This window comes from Egretta garzetta, unplaced genomic scaffold, assembly GCF_000687185.1.
Source record: "Egretta garzetta isolate BGI_Z169 unplaced genomic scaffold, ASM68718v1 scaffold207, whole genome shotgun sequence".
NCBI lineage: Eukaryota > Metazoa > Chordata > Aves > Pelecaniformes > Ardeidae > Egretta > Egretta garzetta.
Genome location: NW_009260185.1, coordinates 1,414,539 through 1,424,194, shown reverse-complemented (window position 1 = coordinate 1,424,194; position 9,656 = coordinate 1,414,539). Strand labels below are relative to the sequence as shown.

Sequence of the window (9,656 nt, the reverse complement as noted above, 5' to 3'; positions counted from 1 at the left end):
CTGACTTAAAGAGAATTAAGCACAGAGAAGAACCTCTTTGCTTTCTTCTTAGGAATATTACTTTTGATCTTTGCTTGCATTGTTTGTTTAATCTAAAATTCCTCCATTTGGACTCAAAAGCTTTTGATCAATTGTAGAAATGCAAAAATAGGCAAGTGTTGCATGTTTTCACTTTAAAAAGACTTGTTTTAAAGATAATCCTGTTATTAAAGTTATATTTGAAGCTGCATTTCACTTACACTGACACCAGGTAAGAGAACAATCCATTTCGAGACATGAATCTTTACTGCAAGGTTTCACATTTCAGCTTCATACCAAAGCGACCAAAAGGATCTTGAAACATATTAAAAAGAACAGAATAGAATAAAAACAATCAAAAAGCCTAAATCCCTAGAAATATCACTCTGGTGAAGCGGGCTGGAGGGATGGCCCGTTAATGAAAGTACAGGGAAACCTGCTTTAACAAAAACACTCGAGGGACCGGCAACATCCCTTTTCTAATGCTACTGATCTTTAACAAGAGGTCAAGTGAAATCTAGCTGGAAAGCTTCAGGAACACCTCACAAGTGGGCCATTAAAGCAGACACTTTACTGACAGCTTCAGTGGCGTTACAATTTCTCCTAATATTTAATCTTAAACTCCCCCATCGTAGCATAAGCGTAACCTCAGTTTGTGGTTGCTGGAGATAATTAAGCAGATGAATCTTTGTATTGGACTCTTTAAAAGGAATGATATTGGTTAGCAGTTTGAGCACAGGTTGGGATGTCTGAAGACAAGCCAGCTTTCTGTTCCAAATGATTCTAATTCTGAGTAAATCACTGTTTTCCCCTCTGCCTTAATTCCCCAGCTGTAAAATTTGTGCTACGGATATGAATGGTGTGTGAGATCCTAGGCAAGATTCTTCTAGGAAATTTGCTACCATTCCCTTATTATTTTAACTGCCCTGGGAAAATTCAGCACAAAAGACAAGATACTAGACAAGGAGCACTGTGCTATGTAAGGATTTGGTTAACTCCTTCATCGTAGAATATACTGCCATTGCTATCAAGCACACACATCTTTTCCAGATAATGGTAATTACGTGCAAGCATCTCACAGAGATTTAGACTTCAGTTTGTAAATCACTGCTCCCTCCAGCAAAGCGATCTGTGAGATGAAATTGCCTCTTATAGTCACATGCGCTGTCCTGTTTCATTGGCATTTACCATCTTTGGTTAAACGAGGCCAGGATAATAAAAGTGTCACTTTTGTATAAAGCTGCTTTCCTTTTGGACAGGCTACTGCGAGGGGAGATGCGAGTCAGTGTATCACCAACCTAGCAAAGGGGCTTTTTATTAGGCTTGCTGCTGCTCAGCTTTGGCCCAGACGACAGGCTCGGAGCAGGCGGTGACATTTAGGGCTCTTAGATTCGCTGAAGAAGGGTCAAGCCGGGGTTAGCCGAGTGTCTTCAGGAGGCTCGGTTTTGCAGAGCTGTCTATGAGCCCTCCTGATAGCTCCACGTCTTCAAGATAGAAATTTGCTGAAGACATCACAGAAGGTAAGCCAAGAAAAGTCTGCAAGAAATATTTTTCCCCTGCTGAGCATGGTGACTTTTTCAATTTAAATAATCGCTGATCTCGCTAAAGTAAATGCAAGTTTCAGTGGGGGTAGGATTTGCTTCTGGAGAGGTCTAAACTGGCAGGCAGGAGGAGTTTGAAGACATTAATATGTCATCAAGTTTGTGTAAAAAAAATACTTCTTTTTGTTTGTTTTAAACCTGATGCCCATGTTTTCTTGCATTACAAGAAAAAGTGAGCAACTGTTCCTTAGTACCCCCCCACACACCTTCCCAAATCAGGATTCTACTTGATTCTGTCATCTCTTTTCCCAAAGAGCCCTGTGCTACTCAACAAGCCATCAATATAGCAGTAAATACTAAACAGATCATTACTGAAAAACTTGAGCCCCTTCTTTTGCTCCCACCACATAAAGCTGAGCCTATGCTACTGTCCCCAGATTCCTCTGGGGCACATACTCTCCTTTGGGTTACACTGCTGCGAGGGAATGGAATTCTTAATTGCCAGACACCAGCAACATGGGAAAGTTGGTAGAGGAATAGAGCAAATTAAAGTAGCAGCACCCGGAGAGAATAAAAGCATTGATTGCTGAACACTGAGTACGGTGGAAAGATGGAGGAAGAAGAAATATTAGGAAAAGATGCCCCTTGACAATCTGAAGATAAACGGCTATTAGATAGGCGCTGACCGACAGATTTCCCTGGGAAAGGCATCTTTCCTGCTCTCCTTTTATTTACTGCCTGTGTATGAGACCGAACAGTCAACAAGGCCAACAGGAGATTACCTTTCGAGGCATACATATGCATGCGGGAAAAAGAAAGGCAGGTAGATTTTGTGCAAAAGAGCTTTCAGTTTTCTGACTTACAAATAGAGATCGTGGTGGCTGCCTCTTTGGAAAGTGCTTGGAGATCCACAGGTGGAGGGAATGATGCAAAAGAGTTAGGCTATGCAAAACCAGGGCGAAACATTGAAGGAAACTGCACGAGAAGGGAGACCCGTGGCACTTCACTAATAAACATGTGGTTCAAAAGCTCCCTCATCCAAATAATTGCTTTTCAAAGTGTACTCTCACTCAGCACTGAAGGAGGAAGGTGCCTCTCATTCCCTCTTTGAGCTTTCATTAAGTCGCAGCACTGCTTTTCTAACACGCTGACAGGCATGATTTTGCAACGGGGTTCCTCGGGGGCTAGAGGAGACACCCACCCACCAGTACAAAAAAAATGGGTGACTGATGATTAACGAGGCAGCTACTAAAGAAGGAGGATGACTTTGTGCTTGTTACAGAGCTGGGCCGATGACGGCGCCTGTCTGCTTAGGCTTCATTAGGCTCAGAAACACCGAAACAGGAGGTGTTCAGTCTTTCAAAAGAAAATACCTTGGAAGAAAATCTCTCTGGGTAGGAAGCTAATATGACGAGGAGAAAGTCAGAGCTTACGGACTTTTGCACTTTACTTTTACCTGCTAATTACCTCCCAATCTATCCTCTCCCCAGCAATGCCGGCTCGTCACAGTTCTAATATCCCCGAGCCCTTTCATTGTTGGTAGCCTTGTGGTCCTCCCATTCCAAGAGTATCCAAATTCTTCACAGCGTTCAACACAGGTATGGCGTGCTTGAAAATTTTATTTATTTATTTATTAAGATCCGTGTAACATGGAAGTGCTCTATTTCCCTATTTCAAGATGGGGAAGTGAGTCACGAAGACATTTGCTTCTTCCACACTCAGCTTGGGAGTCTGTGGCAGGGCAGGACATTAAACCTAGAGTTTCTAAAATCCTAAATGAGTGCCTGTCTCTTCTTCCCTTCCACCAACCCAGCAGCAGTGAAATGTAGTCCCTGTCCTCTTCAGGTGTGTCTAAAGATCACTCTGAAAAGCCTACACAGCCTGATCTATCAGCGTGAATAACAGAGCAAGATTATTTCTAATGCCAAGGAAGAATGTTTCTGCTCTCTCAAGTCGCTACAGGTTTCAAATAGATTTTTTTTCCCCTTCAACTACGGATTAAAGTATAAAAAAAATCCCATACATAACACAAGTTTGCAGTTGCATTAAACATACTGACTTCAGACCTATGCAGAAAACTAAACCGTGATGAGAATAGAGACTGGGGGTGGGGGGTGGGGTCTTGGGTTTTGGTGAGGTTTTTTTTCCAGAAAAAAGATGAAAACTAGAAACTGCCTTGTGAGACATCACGATGACCCCAGTGTACGTGTAACAACTTGTTATAGAACAAGGACTGGAGAACACAGAGTTTCCACCGCATGAGGGGTATCTACTACCTGATACACCACAGTTCATATGCATAGGGTGGATGGGAGGACAAAATCCACCGAACTTTCATCGAATTCAAGAAGTTGAGCATGAAAAGTCTGTGCAGAGGATGCAATCACAATATTATGCTTTTAGGTTTTTTTCTTAGTTTTGAACAGTCAAATGATATTTTCTTTTCGAACAAATAAAGCCTGAAAATAAACTTATTTGCTCCTTCCACCTCCACAGAAGTGACTCTGCCTCTCTGCAGCCTCTCTGTCTCCGTCCTTTTACCCCAGACTCTATTTTTAGGGGGACCTCATGGCGTCATTGAAAATTTGACCGTTATCTTTCAACCAACACGACTGAGCAAAGAAAAAGAGACACTTGTGTCCTGATAAGATGCTCCTGTTCCTCCTGCTACTGCCTGTTTGCTCACAGCACACATGGAATGCTGGGGAAAGCAGAACCTCAATTCTAGGAGAAAAATCCCCCCCCAAGAGCACCATCATGCCTGTCCTCTATTGTTTAGGTATTTCACCACTACAGCAACTGAGAATCATGATGTAATCTGCAGCTGGCTTAAAAAAAATATAAAATTGAAGGGTGTTAATACCACTTCACACTTCTCCAGCAACTTGCATCCACAGAATGCAAAGATGAACTGACCAAATGCAGGCTCCTTCTGCCCCAAGACGTTCAACAGGCCTGTTGAACCCCCTGTGCAGACGAGAGGATGAGTCGCAGAGAGACAAACGGACCTACCTAATACCAACCCGCCCGTTAAGCGCCCGTGCTCACCCCAAACATCCGAGTGGCTCTCCTGACCTCAAAGTGAATAGAAAGTGGGTGACTTATATAAAAGAGGCTGGAGATTTGTCTCAGAACATGACACCAAAACTCTGTTTGCCTTTTTCAGAGTCTGTAAATGATTGGGCTGGAACCTTCCAGAGATGGAGAATTTTCTCTCATGGGAACCAGAAATGATCCTGGTCCTTTATCTCCAACTGAGTAGGAACAGTGGGGGAAAGAACTGAACCCAGAAGTGAAATAACTCCCCCAACACAAACACTGCCAGACATACTTCCCATATACTATAGAAGGTACTGGTTGCTTGGGTTGGTCAGAGAACTAGCGAGAGAAGCCCGTTTTGTTTCCCTCTGAGCTACTCTACTACAAAATAGAGTAGTTCTCTACTTAAAAGGATGCAGGAGGAAGGATCTGCTTGGTTACAGAATCCCCGAAAGTCAGATGGTAAGTTTTTTGAGACAGGGACAGTTTCTGCCAATTCTCGATTGGTTCCTGAAACTCTCAGGTCAAAACCAGATGAGAGACACACTGTATAAAAGTTAGCGTGTTACTCCCAACCAGCATGTGCTAAGGAGGACTCTGGGCGCCTTTTTGACCGGTGCAGCAGGACATTGGCAAAAAAATTAGTCATGCTTTTACCTCCCAGAGCCATAAACACCCCTAGGGATTCCCAGTGCATTAAATTGCCTGTCCCCTCCAAGGGCTGAACATTGGAGACCACACTGCAAGGGCTCTTTAAACCCTAAGCTGACAAGTAAGTATCCTAATTATAAAAGAATTTAATCTTTGACTCTAGGTGAGGATTATGGAGTCTCTCCATGCGTTTCAGGGCTGCTTACTGATCAGTCTCCCCCTACCCATTGTATTCCAGTCATCTCCACTAATCTCGTATCAGAGCAGTTAATTATTATTAATGCCTTTTCCTGCATAACACCTTTACTAGATCTGACAGTGCTTTTGCCCAAGATCAACATCTAATCCCCAGCTTCCCAAAGAGCTCCCTAGCAGCTGGTGAGTTAGACAACAGCACATCTCCAGCTCACAGCCCGGCAGGTTTGGGCACGGAAACCTGGTGTTCAGCCGCTTGTCCTGCCTTTGGGCTCCTGATACTTTGCAAACAGAGAAGATAAGGAGGGAAGTGGAAAAAACAAGCAAAATCGGGTAACTTACTTGCTAAGAGCGGCTCTGCATCAGTCTTGTGCCTTGGCACTTCGGGGATACTGGGCGGCGACAGGACTGAGAGGTAGGCAAAACAGCTGCCGGAAAAGTGTCCGATCCATGCCATCACCAGAGAGCTGGGGTCGTCTTCTGGTCCCTGGGCTGTCTCCTTCCCTCTTTCCTCTGCCTGTTATTAGAAAACATTTATATGGCACTGGAGATTTAAACGCACACGCCCCTGTCCCTAGGTATCCCTGCTTTCCCTGGCTCTCTCCGAGCTGACCCGGGGTGCTCCAAACCCTCACCCTCCGCTGCTGCAGCGCTACTTTTGCCTGTCCAACGCCTGCCTTTCCTTGCTCCTGCTCTCCCCCACCCCACCGAATTCCTGGTGGTATTAAGCTTTTTAAAGGGCTGGGGCAGAGGGGAGGGAGAGGAGAGGGCTGCGTGTGCTGGGGAGCATCATCTGTTCTGAATGAGCAGCAGAGGGAAAGGTGGCGGGAGGGGAAGCGAACGGGGAGGGGTTTCAGCCGCTGCTTTGCTCAGAAAGGGCTGGGGAGGGGGAAGAGGAGCCTTTGGTGCCTGGAGAAGAGGCAAAGCGCGGTGCCTGGGTTTTCCTTTCCCCCATTACTGGGTTCTTTTTGAGGGGATGGGGGCTGTGTTCTTGGCTGAACATCACACAAACAGAAAGCAGTTCCTTAAAAAAAAAAAAAAAACCAACCAAAAAACCCCAGGAGGATGGGAGGGAGAAAGCAGAAGCTGCACATTTAGCAGGGAGCACATGTGTACATATCCGTCGGCATGGTGGGAACTCTCTCTTCCAGGCTGGACCAAGGAACTGGGGAAAAGTGGGGGAGAAGGAGGGAGAGCATGATTCCTCTGGTGCTCTTCCCTTGCCTGCCTTGCTGCCTGAATTGGTGTTTGCTGCCTGTATCATGGTGTTTGCTGCCTGAATTGGTGTTTGCTGCCTGTATCATGGTGTTTGCTGCCTGAATTGGTGTTTGCTGCCTGTATCATGGTGTTTGCTGCCTGAATTGGTGTTTGCTGCCTGTATCATGGTGTTTGCTGCCTGAATTGGTGTTTGCTGCCTGTATCATGGTGTTTGCTGCCTGTATCGTGGTGTTTGCTGCCTGAATTGGTGTTTGCTGCCTGTATCATGGTGTTTGCTGCCTGAATTGGTGTTTGCTGCCTGTATCGTGGTGTTTGCTGCCTGAACCGTGGTGTTTGCCTGTGATGCACCTAGTCCCAGGGAACACTCTCAAAGCTCTTCGCTGTATTTTTTGTCTTTCTCTTTTTTTCTTCTTTTTTTTTTTTTTTTAATCATTGATAATACCACACGGTCACCCAAGCTTAGTAAAATATTTCCTCTTCTGAAAAGCAAATGTCAGGCCAGCTGCATACATGAGAGAGATCTGCCTGGTGACTCCAGGTTACCTTCAGGCTTTGTTGCCCTCTTCCCCCAGCCCTGCCCCCCTGTCCTCCCCAATTCCCTATTCCAGGAGCACACGCATCGCAGCCCATCAGAAAGGCTTTCGCAGATTTTCTGGTCCGGAAAAGAGAACTTGCTGAGACCAAAGCACTACCAAAGGGTAGTGAAACCCTGGGAGGGGTTGCCCAGAGAGGGGGTGGAGGCCCCATCCCTGGGAACATTCCAGGCCAGGTTGGCCGGGGCTGTGAGCAACCTGATGTGGTTCAAAGTGTCCCTGCTCCTGCAGGGGGGTTGGGCTGGGTGACCTCTGGGGGTCCCTTCCCACCCAAAACATTCCATGATTCTATAAAAGCACTGTGCAGGAATGTGTCAACATTGCTGAAATCTAAAAGCTATTTTGTCATCTTCTGCTTTGAATGACTTTTGATTTTTTAAATGTTTTTAAAGTTACGCTATTGCTAATGAAATACGTCAGCATTGGAATGACATTTTTATTTTACTGTGTGAACATTCTGCAACTTATTATTTGCGTGCTTGTTTTGGAACAAGAAAAAAATGAACTAGTGGAACTTTCTGTAGGCCAGAAAATCTGACTCCTAAGCCACCTCAAATCTAGGCTACGTCACACCTTGTTATGGAAGCGAGACTGGAAAAATTCAAAGACAGATGCGTTAAAGAGAGGGAAATAACCACAGCTTTGAATATCTTTAATAGTCACGTTGCACAGGGAAGCCCATCTCTACACACGCAGCGCTTGTACCAGTGTTCTTGTTCCCTGAGCTGGACGTGGAGGTCGGACCTAGCCAGATGGGACAGGAGGAATCTGGGGCCAGACCAAGGACTTAGGCCATTAAAAATTAGTTTTGCAGATGCAATTTTGCTTTTCCACTTGTCGTTTGTTTACATGTCCCTCTTCACTGCAGCGTGGGCAATCAGATCAGACCAGCCAGCTTGGCTCCTGTTCCGCAGCGTTAGAACGGCGCTGCCCCATTCCAGGTTGCAAACAGCATTGAGGACTAAATGCAAATCAGCAGTGAAACTATTTTCAATGAAAGTAAAAGGCATGGTAATAAACTTGATTAAATCCTACGAAATTAGGTTAGATCTTCTGCCTGCTGTTAGGAATGCTCTTTTTAGCAATATTTATTTTACCCTTTAGGAGTATGCCTATGATACATGAAGTACCCTTATGAAAGTGCTATTTGGGGAGTACATCAAGAGTTCTGCTTTGGTTTGGTTTTTTTTACTATGCATTCAAACTTACTTCAAAAGCACTAAACAGTGATTCATACAGCATGAGAGTCAGTGCCCCCCCCAAATCACAAAGTTTGCTTTCAGAGCAGGTTAAGTCCCTGGATGCTGCTTCGCCAGCACTAAGGACGGTGTCACCTTCATAAAGGCATCAGCTCTGCTGCTTCTTTCATTTAATCTCTTTTAATAAGATTTAGAATGAAATTTTGTGCTAGGAAAAGCCGCCCAGCCAGCAGCCCTAGAGGAACAGAGTCTCCGCAGTTCTGCAAAGCTGGTGTGAGATGGTCGTCTCTAGGAGAAGCCTGCCTTCCCACCTCCCACGCTTGCTCAAGGCATCTCAACCACGAACCCCGTTGACAGCCTCCAAGTGGACGAGGCTCTCCCAGCCGAGCAGAGGAGCGGGCTCGCAGCACGGTCATTTCTGCGGCCACCATTCGCCCACTTTGAGCTGCTCACACGCGAGAAACGGCACTGTGCTTCACCCAGTGTAAATAAAAACATTTTCACGTTTGGAGCAGACTCCCTATTTCTTCTGACACGAGTGAAACTCTGCTAACAGGCACTGCCATCTGCTGGCACCGCGTCCTTCCCCCAGGTTCCCTACAAACACCCACAAAGCTGGGGCACAGGGAGGGTTTAAAGCCGAGTCTGGATTTTCACAGCGCCCACTAAGCTGCGAGGCTGCAGAAAGCTCTGTTCCCCAAACACCTCACACGTATTATTCAGCTGGAAAAAAAGAGAGACCTCCCCCCTAACGAGATTTGCCGGCTCACGAGCAGGCATATGGTTTTGACACTCTTCCCTCTTTGCCCCAGCTCTGCCAATACTTTACGCCACGGACGTCAGCTCAGAGGAGGGAGCGGGATCGTGGCGCTGATCTGCAGGTGCCACCCAGCACGCACCGTAAGTGCGTTTGTGTGCTGCGGGGGGGGGCTGTGCAAAGGGTCCGAGCCACCAGGCACGTTGCAAAGCACAGCAAAGGCCGCAGAAAAGAGGGCACTGGAGAGGCACCTACTTCAATCAACGTTAAAGGCCTTTTAGGAGCCATTTATTTAATCGCCAGAGAGGCAGCACCTTTTCACAGAATGGCAAGGGTTGGCAGGGACCTCGGGAGATCACTCAGTCCAACCCCCCTGCTCTCGTAGAGCATGTTACACAGGACATCGTCCAGGAGGGCTTTGAATATCTCCAGAGAAGGAGACTCC

General features: G+C 46.1%; 1 protein-coding gene across 4 annotated transcripts in view; it reads right to left on the bottom strand.

Moving 5' to 3' along the window:
- Positions 1–9,656, bottom strand: part of KCNJ5 (potassium inwardly rectifying channel subfamily J member 5) — a 64,444-nt gene that overhangs the window by 13,994 nt on the left and 40,794 nt on the right. For all 4 annotated transcript variants that reach the window (XM_035897457.1, XM_035897458.1, XM_035897460.1 and 1 more), the window contains one exon: positions 5,787–5,961. The gene's annotated coding sequence lies outside the window, so the exon portion shown is untranslated. The remainder of the gene's footprint in view (positions 1–5,786; positions 5,962–9,656) is intronic.